This window comes from Cydia pomonella, chromosome 2, assembly GCF_033807575.1.
Source record: "Cydia pomonella isolate Wapato2018A chromosome 2, ilCydPomo1, whole genome shotgun sequence".
Taxonomy (NCBI): domain Eukaryota; kingdom Metazoa; phylum Arthropoda; class Insecta; order Lepidoptera; family Tortricidae; genus Cydia; species Cydia pomonella.
The window spans coordinates 33037173-33060364 of NC_084704.1; positions in this window are offsets into that span (position 1 = coordinate 33037173).

A 23192-nucleotide genomic window follows, 5' to 3' on the forward strand; every position below is an offset into this window, starting at 1 on the left:
CCAGCATAGAACAATTGTCCAAATGCAAATACTTAGCTCATCCAAAGGCCCAAACTGTCCGAGAGAGACACGTCAAAAGTGTTAAATCACACAACATTAGTACAAGCGTCACATATGCAAAGGCCAAGTTTCCGTAGGGCAAATGCCGAAAGCGACTGCAACAGGCGCGTTTTTAGTTATCAAACACGGAACATTAGTACCTACAAGTATCATGATGCAAAGGCCGAAAGTCAAACTTGCTAGCTAAAGTTACATCCATGCTTTTTGCAACCTTCACAAAAATCTTAATTGCGAAGTGCTTGCTGAGCTCATGCTTCAGCTTCCACATAGACTTGATTGTGTCTGTTTTATGGTTTTCGATTTTTTTCTTAAAGGTGGCGCAGTGAAGCCATACACATTCAGTTTAAGCTATGCTCGTGAGGTAATCACCTACTAGTCTACCTGTTTATGATTTTAACTGTGTACGTAATTTTAATATAATATGGGTCATTTGTTATCTCCAATAATTTAACTGAAGAACAAATAACTATTATTGCAGTACGCAACAACCTAACCTACATCTTAATCCACCCGCATAATAGATTATATAATAACAAAACAACTAGTAAAATGGCGCTTACAGGTCACCCCAATATAAAAATAGACTTCTAAGAAGTAATAAGCTTACTGTTAAATTCCCCCTTTGATCTTAAATCCTTGATCTCATTTTTGCGACCAAATTAACATTTAGGTTACGAACAGAGAAAAAATAACTTAAGATATTTACGTAGTAATCAACAAATAAAAATAAGTATCTACTACTAAAAGAGTGAATTTAATACTTTTTGGTCTAGCTTGGTGGATAGTGACCCTTCCTTCCTGGGTTCTTACAGTACATTTATTTGTGTGATGATCACAGATAGGTATTTGTTCTTAAGTCATGGGTATTTTCTATGTATTCTTATACATATATGATACACGGAATAACACGAGGAAAGCGAAAGATTTTAACAGTGTATTTCTGATCTAGAGACTAATATGTCATATTAACTTTTCTAGATTTCGATAGTTTCAGAGTTAATACCAATTTTATTTTTGGCAAAATTTATTAAACTCATGTAACATTTTTTCCTTCTTTTGGCCTCAGTAGTGCGTGGTTAAAATGTTTCGTGACCCTCGTGTTACACCGTGTATATATCGCAATATATGAATCCATAACACAAGCCTTCTTGAGATTACTGTGGGGCTTAGTCAATTTGTGTAAGAATGTCCAATATTTATTTATTTATAATAGACAAAAGAGACGGAAAGACAAATCAAGCCTTTTGAAGTGTTCGAATCAGTTTTAGGAGACTTTACTTTAAAGGTGCGACCAGACCGCAACTTAAAAAACGGTCACGATACGGAATCGCAGTGACGCGTCGTATGCGTACCGTTTTTGACGCATGCTCCCCACACCGCTGCTTAAAAAACGGTGACTGTACGGAATCGCAGTGACGTGCTTCACGCGAATCTTTTTTGTTCGCAAAACAGTTGCATCTTTTACGTCACCGGTGTGGTGTCTGCCATAAGATCTCCGTGTAATATTTTTTGCGATTTTTACGCAGATCAATTTACGGTGCGTCAGCGTATTTTAAGCAGCGGTGTGGGGAGCATGCGTCAAAAACGGTACGCATACGACGCGTCACTGCGATTCCGTATCGTGACCGTTTTTTAAGCTGCGGTGTGGTCGCACCTTAAAATGACTTTAGGAGTATTTTGCGTCGGTTCTTTTTTCGAGTTTGACACTAAGTTCGAAAATAGAGACTTCCATCATAAATCATTGTTGATTAAGGTCTATCAGAATTATTTAATTTTTCCGTAACTATTCGCTGTTGAAAGACTTTCTGTAACTAAGTTTTCTTTAGAGAGAACTTGATTCTCTACGCAAGAACTAAGTATCTGGCAAGTTTAAAAGAATAAAGCATGGACTTTATTCCCAGAGTCAAATAACATTCTTGAAGATGTCTCCAAATATTTGAGTCTTCACCAACACTAATCGATAAACAAAAAATACACACTCTTTATTGCCAGCTCAGCAAAAAACGGGTACATTATCTTCTATCCTGAAAAATAAACGGCACTTCCAGAGATAAGTTGTCTGTTCAAAGCTAGAAGTATGTAAAGAGCTGGCTTTTCTGATAGATGCGCTGTATTGTGTGGAAACGCGCAACAGTGTGGCAAAGAAAGTAAAACTAAACGCGAAATAACCGAGTACTTATCTCGTGGTGAATTTTCTTCGTACACCGGCATCAGCACTGAGCATAATTTATTTCGTGTGAAGGAAAGTATGCCGCCATCGCAGACCGAGCCAAGAGCGTTTGTACACATTAACGCCGCATTGCTCATGAAAAATCGCTTAGGATAGACGCTAGCAAACGCCATTTACATGATGCTTTTTATCCTTTTTCTGTGTTTTATTTATTGAACTTGTGAACAATATTTACGTTAGGTATAGTCGATTAAAGCATTTTTTACCCGTGCTTAAGCTAGGGGTAATTTTGCTCCTTTAATCTATGTTCATTGCTCTCAGTAATATGCAACGTATCTTTAGATTATACCGTTTATGGATCTCTTTGAAGTATCTTTTTCATTCCAGGTTGCTTGGAGAAAATATATTAAACTGTAGGTAATTCATATTAGAAATTAGATAGAATAGAACATAACAAGAGCTTATTATTTACTTTTTGTAACATGAAAGCTGATATTTTGCAGGCGATTTGCCAGTTTTCATGAAAGTAGCCAAATTGCGACCTTTACATTATCTACCCACGTTGAATATAATGTTGTGCCTATAAATACAACTTAGATCAGGTTTTATTATAACAAAACTTCTTAGACAGCAATTGCGATTCGACAATCAAAATTGTCAAAGACAATAAAATTCAAGGAAATATAATATGCTTTTGCGTGAAGTGTCAATGTACATGTTTCCGATTCAGGTCACAAGATGGCAGACCCTCCAACGCGCACGGTCCCTATAGGTAGTATATATATAATATATATATATGTATACTCATTTCTGGACCCGGGCATGTCCTTAAACTACGTCTAAAAGAGAGGTATGGGCATTGTCGTAAGGCACAGCACAGCGGATGTCATCCCAGATCTAGAGCAGAGCCTAACTGGGAAAGTCCCTCCACCTTACAGAAAATCGCAGCCAAATAATACTCATAGTGTTGTGTTCCTGCCAGTGAGTAAGGTTGCCAGAGCTCAACGAGGGTGCGGAGTGTTAGGGTCAGCAACGCGCATGTAACTCCTCTGGAGTTGCAGGCATACATAGGCTACGGAGACTGCTTACCATCTGACGGGCCGTAAGCTTATTTGCCGCCGACGTAGTATAAAAAAAAACAGCGGGTTGCACTCCGGGACTGCCGGCAGAAGTGAAAACTTGAATATTAACGTTGTGCATTTTTGATATTTTGGAATGGTTAGGGAATAACTTTGCACGTATTGCTTTAATTGTCAGTATAAAAGTACTATCATTTATGTGGTAAAATACAATAGTCATTTATTGCGCTATCGTACACAAACATGACAATTCATATTACATTAAAAATTCAACACTTCAGAACTATTACAATTATTTAACATTAAAAAGTTTATCTCTCAGAAAAATCAACTTCCATCCATAATTTCAACGACTCTTACACCATCATCATTACTAGAACCATCATGGAGTTTTGCGATCAGGTCACGTGTCCGTCTTACGAATCTTCAATCTGACGAATTTGTCGGTCACGTGACCTGTCGCGATTTTAACATTGTTCCCCATCACAAAAAGTGCACAGCGCCGCTAAAGAAGTTTTCACTTCAAAAGTATGGGCGCATTATTTTATAACCGAAATGGGACTTAATAGCGACTTAACATAAGTGATACTGTGTTAGTTTAAATCAACCTTAAAACATTCGTTAATTATTTGATAGAAAAAAGGATATAACGTAAAAAAAGTGCTATGTACCTGTTATAAAAGTAGTACGATAACATAAAACCAGCTCTTATCCAGGATATTATAAGTGTATAGAACGAAACCTTATTTTTTCATTTCTGTAAAAAGTTTCACTTCTGTACGGTGCTGCTCGTGTTGTAAAGTAAGTGAGCAAAGGATTAAGACTTTATAGACTGGATGAGACCGGAGTTTGTTATCTTGATATAGGAGTTTATAACAACAGTTTTCCTCGAGAATATGCAGATTTCAGTCCATCTTCCTCGTTATTGCTCCGAGTAATGCACACAATTTGTGCATGGGATTTTACTTGGTGCAATTTCGGGGTTTAAGGAATTGTTTCTCTATGCAAATAGATGTAGTTCTTTTATTTTATTTTGGGTTTATGTTGTCCGTTTTATCTATGAATAATTGGAGGTTTGCTTGGGAACCTAGACAGACATTGACAACAAAAAAACCCTAATTATATATACGAGTATATGTAACGTTTTCCGTCGACATAAGACAAACCCCGAGCAAGTTTGCTTTGAAGCGATTGCTACATAAGCATCCTGCTGAAACAGAGTTCGAGTTGTATCCAACGTTGTATCAACATTATTAAGTATGTAAAGAATATATAGAGTATTATATTCATTATATATGTTATAGTATTTTTCTTTGTGTATGTAAAACTCATCATCATCTTGCTCCCGCTGTCCCGGCATTTTTGCCACGGCTCATGGGAGCCTGGGGTCCGCATGACAACTAATCCCAAGAATTTGCTCTTCCAACCCAGAGGGTAAACTAGGCCTTATTGGAATTAGTCCGGTTTTCTCACAATGTTTTCGTTCATCAAAAAGGTAAATATCAAATGATATTTCGTACATAAGTTCAGAAAAACTCATTGGTACGAGCCGGGGTTTGAACCCGCGACCTCCCGGATCAAAAGTCTCATGCTCTTTCTGCTAGGCCACCAGCGCTTCTTCTTTTTTTGCTCCTTGCATCATTTTTACTTCCACAGAGATTCCAGATAGATTCCGATAGAAAATGCCATAAGGCATTAAGTTCATCATTTTGTATTTTTTAGAGAATTGCCAGACTTAAGTGGCTTGGACGTATGATCTAGTCAAGATAGCGGGAAATAGTTGGTTGGCAGTGTCACGTTAACCATCATTGTGGAGATCCGTGGGGACGCCTACGCCCATTAAACGACGTCTTTTGGCTGAAATAATGGTATGTACATCTATAGAAAAAGATTCCAAGTTAGTTGTTGTAGTATACGTGTGAAAGAGAAGTGCGTATATCTTTCGTCTCCTGCGCACAGACACGGACTCTATGCGCGCGCATGCTGGATGCCGAAGCGGAGTTACGAGTACGTGTTACGTTGTGGCAAGGCGAGAAGCCGATATTCATTGTTGTGTTCATCCAGTGTAAGAATCAAATACCACAGTTGTCCATAACTCCATAACCAACAACGATTTCTACATTTAAACTGCTAACCGCCTCGTTCATAAAATTTAGCAAAAACCTCTGATTTTGTTTGTATATTTCTAACAAACAGAAATGTCAGATTATCAGATAGGTAGGTATTAAACATTATAAACGGTTTGATATATTTATTCGACAAACGTTAACTGTATTTTAAGCACGTTACTAACAACGTAACAACCAACAATTTGATTTCTTCGATTTCAACTTTTTCGAGCAATATACAGGATGTATTTTTAAGCAAGTATATAAGAGTAGCTACTACATCCTGTGTCCTTAAGAATGCAAAAAGTATCGTTGAAGGTTTTGCTTATTTTTTAATTAACGAAGTTTGCCAAAATTTTTAATTACAGATGATATAAATGAACTTACAGTCTGGATGCAAAGAGGTCACAAATAAAAGCTTGTAAAAAAGTGCATACAGTACTTATTTTTACTCAATGGCGGATGCTAGAATTTTAAATACTTCACAATTAATTTTGTTGTATACTTATTGCATTGCTTAGTACCGTTTAGTTGCAAAAGCCACATTTTCGGAGCGCCTCGCTCACCACATGCACAAACCGTCGCTTCCCGCCACAATTTAAACATGGGTCTGCCTGCAACACTGGAAATTTAATTTGAAATTGCCATTACATAAGCGCTTTACAGCTGTCCCATGGGGTTAATTAAAAAAAAAAACTGGACTAGTTCGAGTCGGACTCGTCCACCGCGGGTTTCCTACTTTTTAGTATTGAAATACATCATCAAATTTCAACTGTTCAACTATCATAGTTCATGAGATACAGCCTGGTGACAGATGGACAGACGGACGGACGGACAGCGGAGTCTTAGTAATAGGGTCCCGATTTAGCCTTTCGGTACGGAACCCTGACCGCCTCAATAAACTGTATTATCAAAACGAAAACTATTACTTTGCTAATCCGAGATATATATGCAAGGAGGTATAACGGGTTAGCACTGATTGACTAGCACGTTGACTAGCACGTGATCTTTTCGCGGATTAGCAAAGTAATATTTTTTGTTTTGATTTGAATGACTTGAATTTTGGACCCGGGGACGTCCTTAAACTACGTCCACAAGAGAGGTATGGGCATTGTGAATTTCATCTCGCTTTGTGTGGTAGGGCACGGCATAGCGGATGTCACTCCAGATCTAGAGCAGAGCCCAACTGGGGAAGTACCTCCACCTTACGGAAAACTGCAGCCAAATAACACTAGACCCTACTCATAGTGTTGTGTTCCTGCCGGTAAGTAAGGTTGCCAGAACTCAACGAGGGGAGGAGGGTTGTTAGGGTTGGCAACGCGCATGGAGTTGCAGGCGGGCCGTATGCTTGTTTGCCGCCGACGTAGTATAAAAAAAATGATTTCCGCAAAGTAATGCCTGACTCTATTCATTAACATTAACATCTTCAAACTTCTTTAGCTTTATACGCAAACGAAAAAACGTTTGGTAAAATTATCGACAATATGCCACAATAAAAAAATCTACGTATTTTTGGGCCACGCTGTATTTCCACCCTATAATTATCAGGTAGGAGTAAATATATACGTCTGGTCTGGTGTTGGGTGTAAATACGTGCATGTTTTCAATTAGCCTAATTATGAAGTAATCAAGTTAAATGCGGAATCTGGATAATATTCTGGAGTTTCCGCTGTAAAATTTATAAACCGATTCGAAAGTTATAATTAACCATAATTATAAGATAAAGGTTTTTATTGTATAAATAGTTGTTTTAAATAAGTATGACTTATAAAAAGTGTATGAAAATATTATGATATTATTTGAAAATTGTAACATACACCTCTCAAGTTGAATGAAAGTCACTATGACAATTGATTTTTATATGGAGTAACTGTCACTTACAATATTTGTAGATATTTTTTGGAAGTTACAAAAACACTAATATAAAATTTATAAATGAACAAGTAAGTAATAAAAACACAATAAACATATTTTTGTAATTTTCTTTTATATTTAAGCCTAGGTTCTTGAAGGAGCTATTATTAGGGATTATTATTTGATGTGAGAAATTCCTTCAGTAGCAAAGCCGAGATAGTTATGCCTAGGTTGATTTGTGGGTTTTCAATAGCGGAGTTGCTAGTTTGAACTATAATCTAATGATATTCATAATTAATGACATGATTAATATAGTGAGCTGATTTTGCTCTATAGATAATCGGGTTGATAATACTAATTCACCATGCGCAATAAGCAGAAGCAAGCTACAATCGAAAACTTATGTAAGGAGTTATTCTTGGGCACAATTTAGAGTTCAAGGTTCTAGTTTTCCAATGGCATTTACAGTTCTAGTGTATTTTTGGGAAGATTAATACAAATTAGCCTAGGAAATATTCTCTCTTCCGTGTATCATCATGGCTGAGAGACGTGACGATAGTGGACACTCTTCAACAGTGTTCTTCAAGCCTCTCTATCTTGGTCCCAATGTATGCTAGCCTGTAATGTGGTTTTTGGCTCTGACGTTATTCTGTCCGCCCAACGCATGGCCTTAAGTCCTTCCCTACGCTTCCTTGCCAAGCGGCCAGTGATTATGAGCTTTTCCAGACTATCTAGCCTTGTCCTGCTCAGATGGCCGAAGAAACTAATAATTCAAGAAGTGCAAACAGAGGAGAGTCTCGTTTTATTGTTAAGTTCGTCGAGAATAGCTGCATTTGTGCGGCGCTCAGTCCACAAGATCCGAAGCATTCTCCGCCAGCACCACATCTCGAACGTATCTATCCTACGACGGATTTCGATTTTAATGGTCCATGTTTCGCACGCATACAGAAAGATCGAGAGAACAAAGGTTTTGCGGTTTATGTAGTTTTCCCATATTTTCTCGCCTCGTTTCGCCGAAGCTTTGACCATTTGGGCTCTTCTAACCACCTCTTGGTCGCAGTCACCATCGTCGCTTAATACGATTACGGTACTTAAATATAATTCCGTGGATACAGTGAAAAGGGGTCTAAATCTCGCGCACCTCAGGTGAAAAAGGGCTCAAGTATACACACGATTTTTTTTTAAACTCCGTTAATTTCGGGGTATGGCTAAATACATTTATTTAAGGAAACGGAATGGCATAGTTCATTTTAAACGTATATTTACTTTTTTAAGTAATCAAATGCTGCGTATAGCGTTGTTGTAACATGAGCATGCTATTTAACTTAACCAATCAATTGAAAACTTCGACATATCAATATCATTTCGAACATTGATCATCCGAGATAGTAGAATAGAATAGAATAGAATATTTTTTATTCGTAGACACAAACAAGACACATTAAATTACATGATATAACAAAAACAAAGGAAGTATAAAGTGCCACGAAATGGCCTCATCTCAGCATGTTGCTGGTGGCGTCCAGCGCTGATCTTCCGATGAGACCATATGTTAGCGCTTTATTGCGCTATTTAAATAAAAGACAATGTGTTTAAAGAAGTACCATTGTTTTAATTGTGTATTACAAGTTACTGCGCGTTCAGTTCAGTGGTTAAGATGCAATACATGAGTATAGTAGCAAATGCATAAACTCATACTAAACACTAATAAATATGCAAACAGGCTCTAAGGCAAGTGTACACGCTCATAGGAGCGTATCAGATAAAAATACATTTTTACTTTTCCCCGTAATGGAGGATTAGAATACCGGTGTCTTTGAGACGTAATTTAAGCTCAAGAATGCACCCTTAAAATTAAAGGAGTTTAAAAAACCACCATGTAAAGTAGGTAAATAAGTGTATTATTTGGAATGGGTCTCTATTGTTTCCCATAAAGTTTTAAGTCATAATGTATTGTTTGTCCGCATTTTCGTTAGCCATAATTTGTTTTTTCTCAGAAACGCGTAATTTTTCAGAATTGCCATAAAACAAACCTAACTTAACCTATCTATAGGATAACCTAAGAAAATTCCTGAAAGGTTAACGGTTTCAGAGTTATGACTAATGATAATATGACTATCGTTACATCATGACTTTCAAAAATTATGCTAAACAAAGGGATCCGATTTAGAACATACGAGTATACCGTTTTTTATCTGCGCTGCGCGAGACTTGTACCTCTTTTCACTTAAGCCACTGAAATAGTTCGGTGGCAGTCTTTACGAAATCTTATCGCAACCGGTATCTTTAAAATGAAAAGAATAATAAAACTCCGTGTACTCATTCGTTTGTACAAATAGGTAAGTGTCCATGACATACGAGCGCAAAGGGTTTTATTCTATCTTATCGCAAACGCAGTAAACTAGCTTTGAAAACTCCATCGGGAATATACTTCTTGGAGAAAGGGGAAGACAAATGGAATCGTCCTACGTCCCCGGGCGACAAATGCGAAAAAAATGCTTCGGTGTTAACTGGTGTGCAGCTGAGAGCGCCACAAAGAATGAGGCCGTATTCAGAAACACAATGTCCATAATCAAAATATGTACCTATATAGTATGTAAACCTACGAAAACCATTCGTTAAAACTGGTTTATATTTTTCCTTTTTATTGTGGAACGTACCACATAACTACACTACCAATAAATTATGTATACAGATGTCAATCACAATGAAAAAAAAAACAACGATGAACTCTGGCCAACGTGGAAATCGAACACACATCTTTACACAATTTTACTACTTTGACTCTAGTTTATGTACAATTTATAAACTAGAGTCAATTGTAATGACACGATTTTTAGTAGGTTTTGAGCAAACTATGTGGTATCAAATTATCTAATCAATTTCTCAAGTACCTTTTTTGCAGTTGGTTAAAAATCTTAGAAACTTCCTGTACGAGTAAAGCACAGTTTACGTTTTTGATATATGACATGCGCGCGTTGTGACTGTTGATTCATAGGTAAATGTAGGGGCAACATTTTCATTGTTATTGACAACGCTCGTACGCTTTGAGAACTGTTAAGAAAAAACCTAATTATTTCAATAATTGTCGTTGTCAATGACAAGGTGCATGTGTTTTGTGTATTGTTTATTTGGAACGAGGTGTAAATTGAAACTTTACTTAACATGAAGTTTGACGCACTCAGCAGATCTTCAAACGAAATTACATTTTTTGTATTTCGTGTGGTAAGTATATCGTTCTGCATCTTTGTGATCTTGAATTTTCTGTGATTTTATTATGATCAGTGCTTGGCACTCGCATGCCGGTTAGCTCGCGAACGCGGACGGCTCCGGATGGACTCCATCGCGCCTGCCATATGTAATGTATAGGCACATTGAAAAGCGCTACGACGCGTCCCAAATCCGCCCGTCGATGAGAGAGAAAAATGCGAGAAAATCACATTCAATAAAGTTTACAGACTAGACTCGAGCGTCGAAACAAATCTACAAAAACATCTCAAAAATTAATAGACGCCTTTCTCTAGAAAACATGGCACTTTCTAGACAAAATGTATGGTCTGTGATCCTTGGTCCTCAGAAATTCAGAAAGAAGTTTTCATAACCATTTCGATACATCAACAGCTGAATAACCCCCCGCCCCGCAACTATGATACTTGTCACAAGTGTCTCCATAGACTTTTTGTAGGTACAGTCGCACCCCTATCTGGAGCATGCTCGGATGCTGCACGAGTCTTTTGAAGTCAGCATTTAATACACGAGTATTTCAGACTGAGCTCTTTGTAGATAACTTGTAAACGAACTGCCAAATGCAATCGAGACCAGAATTACCTACCTATATGTGGGTGACGTACGTGGGAGGTAATAGCTAATTTAATTCTAATCATAACTTGGTGTCTTAGTTTATAGATTTACCCCCTTATTCATAAACGTGTATAAAGTTACGATGCCGCTAATAATCGTTTGCCCCTTTCCAACATACCAATACGTCGGAAAGGGACAAACGATTATTAGCGGCATCGTAACTTTAGTACACGTTTATGAATAAGGGGATTAATTATTAACCCCTTTTTTCATAAAACTTTACAAACCTCAATTAGTCAATTTCTGGCATGCCTGCCTGCATATGACAAAATGACTAACTTTGAAATCTACGCATTTCTTGAAGGGGCTAATATTAGAGTATTATCTAGGCGGCGAGTCATTACAATAAAAATCTTAAAAAAAATATATTTGAAAATATTATTTAAGACTTATTTGTAGCAAAAAGGATTCGTAGTCAAGTTTTTTATTGACAAAGCGATTACGAATTTAAACATTAAGTAATTTATGTTAAAGTAATAAATTGATTTCGGTAAAGCGATCGACGTGAATAAATTAACTTATGTTAACATTAACTTGGCTAACTAAAGAATGGGGATCAAAGTTGGCACGGTGATTTATCGCCCTGATACCGATATTCTAAGTAATTATCTTACGCGTATAACTTGGTAAGTACAATCTATTAGGTATGTTTAAAAACTATTCTCCTAGCCAACATAAGGAAACAACTCAAAATTTGCATCAGATTACTTTGCCACACATGTGGATAAAATGCAACTTTCTCATCAGTTTTTGAAGTAAGTACCAAGAGAGCCTTTACCAGCTGGTGTGGTGAAAAATAATTCAAGTTCCCATCAAAAGTTATGTCACTGTAAGTACAGTCAGCATCAATAGTAGCGGATGAAACAACACGCAAAAAGTATCTGATATTCCAAATATAGATAAATCTCTCAAATTTACGTTTCTAAAGTATATTATTTATAGTCTTAATTGTTCTACATATAGAACTATCAGTTTTTGTTAAGCTGTTACAGAATGATAGATACTGTTGAAACCTTGTTTGATCCGCTACTTTTGATGCTGACTGTACTAGCACACAAAATTGTAAGGCGTTTTACGCACTCGCCGTGGAGTTTATCGCAAAAAGAATGCAAACGCATTCAATCCTGGGTAATGGCTTTTGGAAGACTGAGGTATTTGGGGCTCGTGCTTGCTATTTTTAAACTATTATTTTCTCGTTCCGATATTGGGAAGCTAGATCCTTTGAAAGTGAGGCAACTATCGAACTGGGATATCTATCCGGGTTTTACCCTACACTATTCACTATTTACATGGTTAATAGACGTCATCTTGTTCATTCTACAGATGTGCATGTTTAGCATGAACACAGGTCCTGTATGGTTAGTTTGTATTTTGCGACATTTCCCGGACGCCAACCGAGTAACGTAATACTTAATTTGAACGCTTTTCATGATAAAAAAAAAGTCACTGACACGCCAAGGCCCCGGGCGCAAGCGAGCTAATGTAAACCTTACTAGAAAGTGTGAAGGTTATTCGTCCGCCATAACACCTATAGTTGTTCTTGGCGCTGTGAGCACGGTGAGCAGGTGTTATTGACGTTCAAAAGGTTAAACAGCAATACAGAGACGTTATCCCCGAGGGATACATATAAACCAAGAAATATGTCAACCAAACGAAGTGAGGTCTTAGGGTGCACTTTTCAAATTTGTATGTTCCATGCTTAATAGACTTTAACTTGAGTAATCTTCCACCAATGTTCAAGAAATTTGGTACGATCAGAGGTCCTGTATGGTTAGTTTGTAATTTCATTTGCGATATTCCCCTTACGCTAACCGGGTAACGTAATAAACAGCAATACAGCGTTATCCCCCGGAGGGCGCGGAGACCACGCTCTGCTTGTTGACTTTTTGTCGGTTTCCAGAGCAAACTTCTTTAATTATCGCTTCTGTGGCGTAATTGACTTAATTAAATCGTATTATTTATATTGAAAAATAAGTCACTTAATATAATACCGGATATCAACGTTTTAACTCTAGCCGTACTCGGCGAAGATATACACTCCAAAATACTGTCCATATGAAATACGGCCCGATACTTTAGAATATTAGGTAAGTGACGTTATTATCTAAAGAAATGTCACCTTTGACACTGACATATCCGATCCACATTGTATTTAGACCTAATATTTGACGAATCCTAAAGTTCGAATCAGGCCGTGACACTTATCTGACACATGTCACTGAATAATATTTTATTCAACAAAAAAAAGTTATCCGTAAATATACTCTTCCCGCAGCTTAGAATAGAACCCAATCCACCCTTTCCCGCTATGAAAAATAAAGTTATGATTGCTCAATAAAAGTTTTGATTGGCTAAAATAAATTTATACATGTCAAACCCTTTTGCGCGACATTACGTACGATATTTGACGTTGTCAACATGCGCGCAGTACATTTGAAACACTCGAGGTACAATGATTGTGGGGTCATTTTAGAGCTTTTATCAGACTTCCATAGTTATTCTAGTTCGTCGAGGTCATACTGATTAATAATAACAACAAAGACCCGAGCACTCCCGAGAGTTGGTCAGGGTCTCCGTCTCCGGCGTGTCTATGTCGTGTCTATGTCGGTCGGAGTGGACCCCAAGGGGACCACAGGGCAGCACTCTCAACTCTGGCTTGCCATCATTGGCCGTCCAGAGAGGAGTCGTTAAGAGCTATATGCTGCAGGGGTGGAAGTGAAAGATGCATAAGACGCGAGTTGACACAGTAAAAGCCACTGGGTAGAAAGCGGCACACACCTCTCGACAACCCTGAGCCGCTCACACCGGTGTTGCTCCTGGTCGTCTTCACGACGGCATTTTCAGGGGTCTATCTAGTGAGCGGCAAGTCACCAGCCTCGATAAGTAGTGAAAACATTGTTGTGGCAGGTGTCCGGACGTCTTTGCAATAACCCAATCTCATAGTCCACCCACCACAGTTTGGGGGATGAACGTTGCTCACGTCCGCAGGAGAATGCTTTAGATACCCTGCACGTGTCCCCTGGGTAGCGCTAAACGAGCAACTACAATAGAGGCGATTGTAGACAATTTGTTTCCACCTATACTTATTTCGAATGCAATAATTATGCTCCAGAACAAGAATACATGTCAACAGACTAGAGATGTTGGACCTTCTGTCCGCATCTGCCAACTAAACATCGAAGGCATTAGCCGCTCAAAATGTGACTACTTGTACAGAATCCTGATGGAGCAAAAAATTGACATAGTTTGCATTCAGGAGACGCACACCAAAGACGAACAAGACCTGGTTAATAGAGGTTCCATTCCGGGCTACTCCATTGTTACGGCGGTTCATCATCCTAAGTACGGAATAGCCACCTACGCCAAAAATAATCTCCAGGATCTTCAAACATTACAGGCAGAAATCAAAGACACTATCCTTACTTCCACCGTACAGCTACGAGACTTAAAGATTATGAACATCTACAAACCTCCTCTAACTACTTGGCCATCTGAAGTCCTACCAAACTTAAGCCACCCAAGTGTCGTCTGTGGTGATTTCAACAGCCATCACGTGAGCTGGCGCTACAGAGCAACAGATCCAAATGGGGCAGCCTTAGCCAATTGGGCAGACCTCTCTGATATGCATCTTGTCCTCGATGCTAAAGATAAGGGTACATTTGTTTCGGCAAGATGGAATCAAGAATACAACCCTGACCTGACTTTCGTCAGCAAGGACAGTCTAGATCAGCCACTTCCTGCCTCGCGTATGATCTTGCCTAGCTTTCCCAATAGTCAACATAGACCCATCATTCTGGAAATCGGCCTCAAGATAGCCCTAACAAACTCCATGAAGTTGCCCCGATGGAACTTTAAAAAGGCAAACTGGGAGAATTTCCAAAATAGGCTTGATCACGATCTAGAACGCGAACAACTCGAACCAAAACCCTCGAACTACGCAAGATTTGTTAAGCTTGCTATTACAGCAGCCAAAGCGACAATACCCAGAGGGTATAGAAGAGAGTACATTCCTGGCTGGAACAATGAGAGCGAGAACCTGTTTAGGGAATACCAAAACTCTGGCAACCACGCAATTGGTGCACAGCTACTGAAGACCTTGGATGAAAGTAGGAAAGACAGGTGGACAGAAACAGTTGAGAGCATGGACTTTAAGATTTCGAGTAGAAAAGCTTGGCGAGTCCTTAACCGGCTAACGGGCAAAAAGAGCTGCCAAAAAACGTTTACGAAGCTACACCCTAATGCCATAGCGAACAGAATGGTGGACCTCACTAGGGCTAAAGAGATACATGCACTACGAAACGCATCCGCAAGCAGCTAACCCACCTCAAGCGCAGCATGCCGGATAACGACTACCTCATCAGACCCTTTTCTATACCTGATACTGTCAATGCTATTAAACAGTTAAAACCTGGTAAAGCGGCAGGCCCCGATGGAATTTATAACGAATTTCTCAGGAATTTGGGTCCCCTGGCTGTGAGTTGGCTCGCGGCCTTTTTCTCCAACATCTTGCTGAAAAACCAACTACCTACTGAATTCAAGATATCCAAAGTTATAGCATTGTTGAAACCTGGGAAAAGCGATGAACTTCCAGAAAACTATCGCCCGATTGCTCTTCTGAGCTGCGCATATAAGCTGCTGGAACGGCTACTGCTTACACGAGTTACCCCATTCATAGAAGCTGCGACTCCTCAAGAGCAGGCGGGTTTTCGACAAGGACGTAGCTGCGCCGATCAGGTGCTGGCTCTTACTACGCACATAGAAGATGGGTTCCAGAAACAACTCAAATCCACTGCGGTTTTCATTGATTTAACAGCCGCCTACGACACAGTGTGGAGGCATGGACTCATCTTCAAACTCCTATCAGTCGTGCCAAGCAAAGAGATAGCAGCCCTTGTAGCGAACATGTTGAGTGAGCGACAATTTGAGGTTTATTTGGGAGATGCAAAAAGCAAGCGAAGGAAACTCAACAACGGCCTGCCACAGGGATCAGTACTCGCACCTCTTCTTTTCAACCTATATATTTACGACCTACCCGACACTACGGCTAGAAAGTTTATATACGCTGATGATATCGCGCTGGTTGCTCGAAGTCGGAGATTTGAGGAAGCGGAGGAAGTCCTGACGTCGGACCTTAAAATCATGTCGAGTTTCTTCACATCTTGGAGGCTCATACCAAGTTCCAGTAAAACAGAGGTTGCGTGCTTCCATCTTCATAACAAACATGCCTACTACCAACCCACTGTTAAACTTGAAGGCTCAAACCTCAAATACAACCCTCACCCAAAATACCTCGGGGTCACTTTGGACAGATCTCTGACTTACAAGGAGCACATTACAAAAACGTCCCTCAAGCTAGCCACACGTAACAACATCTTGCACAAACTCAGTGGCACTTCATGGGGTGCATCTGCCGATGTGCTCCGAACTACCGCGCTCAGCCTCGTGTACTCTGCAGCAGAATACTGCGCGCCTGTATGGTGTGAAAGCGCGCACGTAGAAAAAGTGGACACGAGACTGAACGACGCAATGAGGTGTGTTTCCGGTACAATAAAATCTACGCCGACTCACTGGTTACCAGTGCTTAGCCACATAGCTCCGCCTCAGTTACGCAGGAAACACGCGCTCTTGAGAGAAGTCGAGAAAATATATATCCGAGCCGATCTACCTGTCCACAAAGAGTTCACTAACCCACCACCGCAGCGACTCAAATCGCGCCGACCTACGAGCGAGGCAGGGAGAAAACTGAGGAGTGGCGGTTTTCAGGTGGAGCAGGCGTGGAAGGAAGAATGGGCGAAGGCTGCGACTGGTCACCACAAAAGTACCCCAAAACCCTACTCGAAAGCCGAAGGGCTTCTCGCTGCAGAGGAAATACTGGTGCCGCCTCAACAGAATCCGCACAGGTCATGGCAGGTGCAATTATATGCGTCACAAATGGGGATGGAACGAGAGTCCGTTGTGTGACTGTGGCCTTGAAGAACAAACTACCCAGCACATTGTTGAACGATGCCCAAAGAGACGTTTCCAAGGCAGCCCGGAGGACCTCTATACCAATTTGACACCGGACGCGATCAGTTGGCTGCGTGGCCTGGATGTCGACTTATAATAAATAGATTGTATATTAATATTGCCTACAATGTTACGCCATACGCTTAAATAAATAAATAAATAGTCCACCCGAAATTCAATCCATAGACTGGTATACTGTTCACTTTTTCTACAATAGTCTCAATGCCTGCTGCAACCAGTTCATGGGTATCTATTGTTGCGCCTGTGAACGGGTTCCGGCAGGTGTTCTACATGACATTAAAGCTCTCCAAGGGGCTTCTACGTGCTGGATCTATATCCCTACGCAAGCCTATCAAAAGACCGGGACTTATAGGTCCGTGAAATCAAAGGATATATAAATAATAATAATAATAACGTTTATTTATTTAGACAACAAGATCCACAAATTACATAAAAACTATGTTAATATTCGTAACTCACTAATGTCGTCATTCACTGTTACTAAGGGTTAACCTCATGAAACTACTGAGTCGGTGAGCTCATCTTAGGCCCTGTGCAATACTATTGGCTGTTTCATTTTTTTTTAATAATGGAATGCAGACATAAGCAACATCACAGGAGCCACTTAAGCATTTTACCCTTGGGTACCCTAAATATATTTTGCCAATAAGATCTTGCATTCTGCAGACACTCAAAAGTGATTTCGATGTCTCATAGTCACCTATTTTATAATAATGTTCTAGGAAGTAAAGTTAAGGGTTAAAAATTCTGCACTTTACTAACGTTGGATATCTCGAGATATATCGATCAGATATAGGTGACATTAATATATCTTACCTACCTACCTTACTTTACTTTTGATAAAATCGAAAGACCTTTCAAACGAGCTGGCTGGCTTTGTCTGGAAGTTATTGTGGAACCTCATGACTTCACTATTAGATATTTTCATCGTTCCGTTCAAACGTAAAGTTCTTATATATACGAGTACATTACCTACTATACATGTGTTAATTGAAATACAGGTAATCGGAAGGCTTTTCTGATAAAGATCGATACTATACAGGCAACCTTCAGGTTACGCCTAAAAAACAACAATACGTCCAAAAAATGTAATCAAGCTGAATAGAGATCTAACAGATAGCACAATAACGTTATTAATGAAGACCAAGTTTATTGTCAACGCTAAATTAATGCCAGGCTTTAGCGTCGCGTTGAAAAAATATTGTTAGCTCTAACGCCACCCCAGAGCGCAGTTTTCATTTGTTTCACAAAAGCGGTTAATGTAAACGGTGCTCTTTAACATTAGCTCGATTATCCCGCGCGGCGGAGAATAAAAAACAAAGGGCAGGACTATAACCGCGAAACACTTTTATTCCCTCCCCTTTCCCTTCCTGTCGCTCTTGCATAGAGTGATAGAGAAGCAAATAGACGAAACTTTCTTGAAAATGGTGCTAGTCCAGTTCGCTGCTGCTGCCGTGTCAAGTTAGCGCTTTTACAAATTGTACTGAGACTGTTTTAAGGAAACGTTGGCACTAACTCTATTAAGGATTTACAGGTGTAATCAAGCGTCTGTACATTGAGCATGGTTGTAATTTTATACACGTATGTGATTGAAATATTCTGCGCCAATCACAAATATCGAATGTCGTTAGTCTTTATAGAGGCTTGTCAGTCTGATTCGAATTCTAATATATGGCAAAAATTGCTCTAAATACGATATGGACATTGAACCGGATATGTCAGAGTCAAAAGTGACATTTTCGTCATCCATATCGTATCTAGACCTAATTTTAGACGGATATTAAAGTTCGAATCAGGCCGTGTGTAACGTAGCTATGAAACTAGGTAAATGATGTCACGCGCGCGACCGCCGATGCGCCTTGCTCGCGCCGACGCGTTTGTAATGCCATTTGTTATGACGCCCAGAGACAACTGCTGGATTTTTTTGCGAAAATAACGATGTACACGGTAAATTATTTGTAAAACTGCAGAAGTTTAGTCCGCAAATGCAAACGGTGAGCGGATGAAAGCCAGTAAGTGTGAACTGATGAAGTTTAGGTACTATCACTAAAAATCGGTTCTCAACACTTGTGTCGTCTACATACTATATTTTCCTTTTATATTACTCTGGCGGCTATTTGACGGTACACAAAAACACACATTAAAAGTAACGTACAATTAGGAAAAAATACACACAAAACAATAACTTACATATATCTAAATAAACTACGAGTATCATAATAAAATATCTTATTTTAAAAGAACTCCGCGAGCTGTACCAGGTTACCACGTTGGACAGCGATGGCCAACCTTTGCACCAGGTACGAACCCGCGCGACCATCAGAGGTATTCTCCCATAAACCTATATCCCAGTCCCAATTCCCTTATAAACGCTATGGCGTCAGACACCCAACACGATGGTTTGACAGTTGACAAATCTCAAATAAAATTAAATATAAATATCATCAAGGCTCGGAGAAAACGCCCGTCATTTTGAAAACATAACCATGTTCTGTACAACAGAGACTTCCTTATACCAATGTCAACGATTAAAATATGCTCCATAGATTGTAAAAAAACATCTTCAACTCATAAATAGATCCTAAATTGTGGTTGTGTTTTCAAAATGGCGGGCATTTTTCCGAACCTTGCTAATAATATAAAGATGTCACAAACGGTTCAGTCACTTATTGCCTTCATAGGTTGTGTGAGATTAAGGTGATACATAAGAATTCTGATCAGCTATAAACCCTCTACTGCACTGCAAACGTAACTTACTGACTAGTTATAAGTAGCTATGAATCACTATTAAAGATTTCATTACATGTTATTGAATTACGACTAAATATTAAATATTATCAAAACATTACAATTGACGATTACATATTATTAAATTTAACATCACATCACATCACAGACACATAACATTCTCATTTTCTCATTTTTCCTTTACCATGCGTGGTCAATGGTCATCGCTTGTATCTACAATGTTATATAATATCCCGCGCCATGCACTCTGCACCTATTGTACCTATATACGAGTATTGCACCTATATGTTATTGCATAATAGGTAAAACAGATCCTCGTAATATTGGTCACGTGCCGAATTTCTCGACATGTCCAGTGACAATATATCGCAAACTGTCACCGCAAACGGCGACAAATCAGACGCTCGCAATCCAATTTACTGTCAAAGAGCACAAAAAAGAATAAATTTAAATCAAATTGTTTTCACGAGGCTATCAAATCGACGATGTTTAAGGAGGAATTTAGGTCACGTCTCCCGGATTACGGCTTATTCCCGCGTCTCTTTTTCTTCGTTTGAAGCTAATCCCGACGGGGCGCGCAGATTCGACCCCCGTCTCGACACAAGTACCTCAATTTCACTCTTTCCACTACTCTCTGTTTAGTGTAAAAATATAATGTCGGAATATGAAATGCTGGAGAGTATTTGGAGCGGCGGCAGCTGCAAGCTGATACAGCAAATTGCTAGTTTATTCAAATAAGCGAGGGGAGTGAGGCTAGTGTTGAATCGTGTAGATCACTTATCTACTAGGTGAAGCATTGAAAACGACTTAATATGTCGCCGCACATTGCACTACTTATAAACATTTGCTCATGAATATGAGGACAAACGAATCTTTTCTACAGTAAGTATGTCTGAAGATCGCGTATTGTCATAAATGCTTTCTGATTACTGTTGGTTAAGACTCAAGTACATTGAGTCCTCTGCTTTCACTGTATATTCAAAGTCATATAATTAATTCGCAACTAAAGTTCTTTTCTACTTGTTAGAAGCCAGTCTTTTGAAGAAACTTGAGTCCATTTCAGAAACTGTTTTTTTTTACAAAAAATATAATCCATTTTCTTCATTCAGAATTCAAGGGTTAGGTACACCATACAAGACCTAACGCTTATTTCCTCTACGATGGTACTAGTATTTAGATAAAACCTACATAAAAGTTGACAGTGTCTTTATTCGGAGGCTCGAGGCCTTATGAATCGCGCTTAAAAATGACTCAATAAAGGACTCGACTCTGGACTTCAAAGACTAGGAAGATTTTTTGCCATATAATAGTACACTCAACAAACAACTGGCCCCTTTATATAACCGCGCAGACGCCGACAGATAGACCGAACTCTATACGGCACACTCAATATCTGTAGATATAAACCGACTCTAACTCGAGTCCCTCGATGCGGAGTGTATTCCAGGTAGTCTACGAGCCGAGTGTCGAACAGTGAATCAAAGGCTGCACGTTAATATCTCGAGGGCGCCCCGACCCGCAGTAAATCTGATTATCCACTGACGTCACACCTCTCGAATATTAATCGTGCTCTCTCACTCTACCCTAATAATCAACCCAACTATCAAAGGCTTTTAATTTCCCCGCCTAAAACGTTCTAGTTGGCAAATTACGCAAATTAATCGTCGTCCATTAATTCAGGTCTCGGTGTGGCCTCATATCATCGCCGTACAAAAAGGGTTCATTTACATTCGGCAATAAACGGTGTCTTGTCCTAACGGCCTAGTTACATTAATAATCTATTATCTTTATACTTGTTAGAGTTTATCTTGAATATTAAGGCTGTTCCCGTTTTGTAAAATGTATTTTCGTTTAAGGCGAAGCTCTGGCCGATTTGAGCAACTCACATATCTCCAATATACAAGAATTACTGTAAAATAACAAAATTGCGATAAAAATCGGAATGATGTCAAATGTCAATGGAAATATTTAACTCAGATGATAATACATATGTAAATTATTTGGTGTATTCCCATTATTTTGTCCCCGCCCCACGTGACCGCCGCCATACATGAGGCGGGGACAAGCAATACACAAATTATTTGCTTTCGTAACAGTACCTAGATCATCCAATTAAATCCGATTAATTACAATGAAATGGTGGAAATATGATGGATTACTTATTAATCATCTACCATATTTCCTGAATACAGCTTTTGGTATATTCAACTCCGCTAACGTCTTGTTTCTGTACATTAAAGCGGCCGCTGTGAAGCTCCAAAGTAGTCACGTTTTTTTCATTTGTAGTCTGCCTTTTTCGCACTTCAATTACCTTTATGCGTAAGCGTCATAGATGCGTCAAAAAATGTATAAAGATACGATATGGATTAGATATATCAGAGTTAAATGAGGCGTTTAAGTTTGAAGAAAATATACACACATCTAACATATCTAATCCATATCGTATCTTTAGAAAATGTTTGACGTATCTTAAAGTTCGAAGCCGGCCGATGGTAGATCTGTGGAGTAACAATTCAATATTGCCATTAGTTGAAGTTACTATACATTTTATATGCACACCAAGAGCTTTCGACCTGTAAAGCCTGACTAGTTCTATATGATCACGCGCGATATTGCGGAATTTCATTAGAACTAAATTTTTCATACTAAACTGAACTGTCACTCTATACATGAGAATAAAAGCGCCCGCTTGACAATGATCATATATTGCTGGTCGGGCTTAATATCAAATTGAAGACCATTTGATAAAAAAAAAAACGTGTCAACACATACGATTTTAGACGGATCCCTTTTGTTTGATATAATTATTGAAAGTCATAATGCAGTGATTGTCAGATTATCATTAGTCATAATTCTGATTTTGGGAAGGTTATATCCTAAGGTTAGGTTAGGTTTGTTTTATAGCAATCCTAAAAACTTACGCGTTTCTGAGAAAAAGCAAATTATGACTGACGAAAATGCGGACAAACAATACTTTATGACTTAAAACTTTATGAGAAACAATAGAGACCCGATTTTGGATTTGTAAATACCATATACCAAGAAAATACACGGGTAAAATTTTTATTGGCAAACGTTTCCGTGCCTTACTTGGCATCTACGCCCCTAGAGATAAGAGGGATGGGTTACACAATTATATACATAAAGTTCGCTCGATAGATCATAAGAAAAATCGGATCTTAAGTATAGATTTGATATAGATTGTATTTAACCTTTAGAGCTCGTTAATTATAAGATATAATATCATGTGAGATACAGCGAAAATCTTATACGAACCAAGCCTTC